We start from the raw sequence: 1,905 nt of genomic DNA, 5'->3' as shown, positions 1-1,905 counted from the left end.
GCCAAATGCACAGGCGAGTGTTGGTCTCAGAATGAGAGAGATTAGTGCTGGTAATAGTGAGCAGTGGATGTTCACGGCAACCAAGCCAGGTAATTAAGCACTAGCACAGGTGTACTGACCAGGACCTTCACCTGAATCGAGTTAAATAAGAAGCAAAGTATTTACACGGTCCAATGGTGTGTGGGTGGCAAGGTGTCACTCCCTCTGAAGGACATCCTGTGGTGTATGTGCTTTCTCTCTCTATTTCTTTTTCTTTGAAGGGGGGTGGTGTGTGAGGGTACTGGCTCCTCAGTGGACTTTCTTTCATTTTCTTTTCTTAGACAGTATCTGTCTCTTCTTGAGAATAGATTTTTTTATTTTATTTCTATCCATGTCTTATTTGTTTCCCTGTTATCACTTCACAACGATTTTGCTTCTGTTTTTACTTGTTTCGTATCTCTTTTCTCTTTATCGCAATTTCCTGTAAGTTACAATCATATCCACCTGTGTACATTCATTAATATTATTTCCTCTCCTTTCATCCTTGCATATTTGTATTAGATTTCATTTTATAACACTTGTGTCTTCAAAATGTGTGTGTGTGTGTAATTCACCTCGGTCGTCTGCTGGTCACCCAGCCAGTCTGCCCCATTACGGAGCGAGCTCAGAGCTCATAGACTGATCTTCGGGTACGACTGAGACCACAACACTCCACACACCGGGAAAGCGAGGCCACAACCCCTCGAGTTACATCCCGTACCTATTTACTGCTAGGTGAACAGGGGCTACACATTAAGAGGCTTGCCCATTTGCCTCGCCGCCTCCGGGATTCGAACCCGGACCCTCTCGAGTGTGAGTCGAGCGTGCTAACCACTATACTACGTGTTTCCTTGCTGTATGGGTGAACTGGTGTGTGTGTGTGTGTGTGTGTGTTTCACTGTTTGTTTGATCTGCTGCAGTCTCTGACGAGACAGCCAGACGTTACCCTACGGAACGAGCTCAGAGCTCATTATTTCCGATCTTCGGATAGGCCTGAGACCAGGCACACACCACACACCGGGACAACAAGGTCACAACTCCTCGATTTACATCCTGTACCTACTCACTGCTAGGTAAACAGGGGCTACACGTGAAAGGAGACATACCCCAAATATCTCCACCCTGCCGGGGAATCGAACCCCGGTCCTCTGGCTTGTGAAGCCAGCGCTCTAACCACTGAGCTGTGTGTGTGTGTGTGTGTGTGTGTGTGTGTGTGTGTGTGTGTGTGTGGACAGATACATGAGTAAGTGGATGTTTGAGTGAATGGGTAAGTGAAGTGGGTTTGTGTTCGGATGGGTGTGTGGGTGGATAAATATGTGTTGATAAGGAATTTGGTGGATGAATGGAGAGAGAGAGAGAGAGAGAGAGAGAGAGAGAGAGAGAGAGAGAGTGTGTGTGTGTGTGTGTGTGTGTGTGTGTGTGTGTGTGTGTAATTCACCTCGGTTGCCTGCTGGGCACCCAGCCAGTCTTCCCCATTACGGAGTGAGCTCAGAGCTCGTAGACCGATCTTCGGGTAGGACTGAGACCACAACACACACTCCACACACCGGGAAAGCGAGGCCACGACTCCTCGAGTTACATCCCGTACCTATTTACTGCTAGGTGAACACACCCTACATATTAAGAGGCTTGCCCATTTGCCTCGCCGCCTCCGGGACTCGAACCCGGACCCTCTCGAGTGTGAATCGAGCGTGTTAACCACTACACTACGCTGTGTGTGTGTGTGTGTGTGTGTGTGTGTGTGTGTGTGTGTGTGATAACTCATGCTTGTATTTTCCAGCTCAATTACTAGTTTACTCTGTTATTCTTACATGGTACTTCTTATTAAGTTATTTGATTACTATTCCTTTTTTTTTATTTACTAATGATAATCTTTTTTGACAGCCG

This window comes from Portunus trituberculatus, chromosome 21 (genome assembly GCF_017591435.1).
Source record: "Portunus trituberculatus isolate SZX2019 chromosome 21, ASM1759143v1, whole genome shotgun sequence".
Taxonomy (NCBI): domain Eukaryota; kingdom Metazoa; phylum Arthropoda; class Malacostraca; order Decapoda; family Portunidae; genus Portunus; species Portunus trituberculatus.
The sequence above is the reverse complement of the archived record's forward strand: the minus strand, read 5'-3'. Positions refer to the sequence as shown.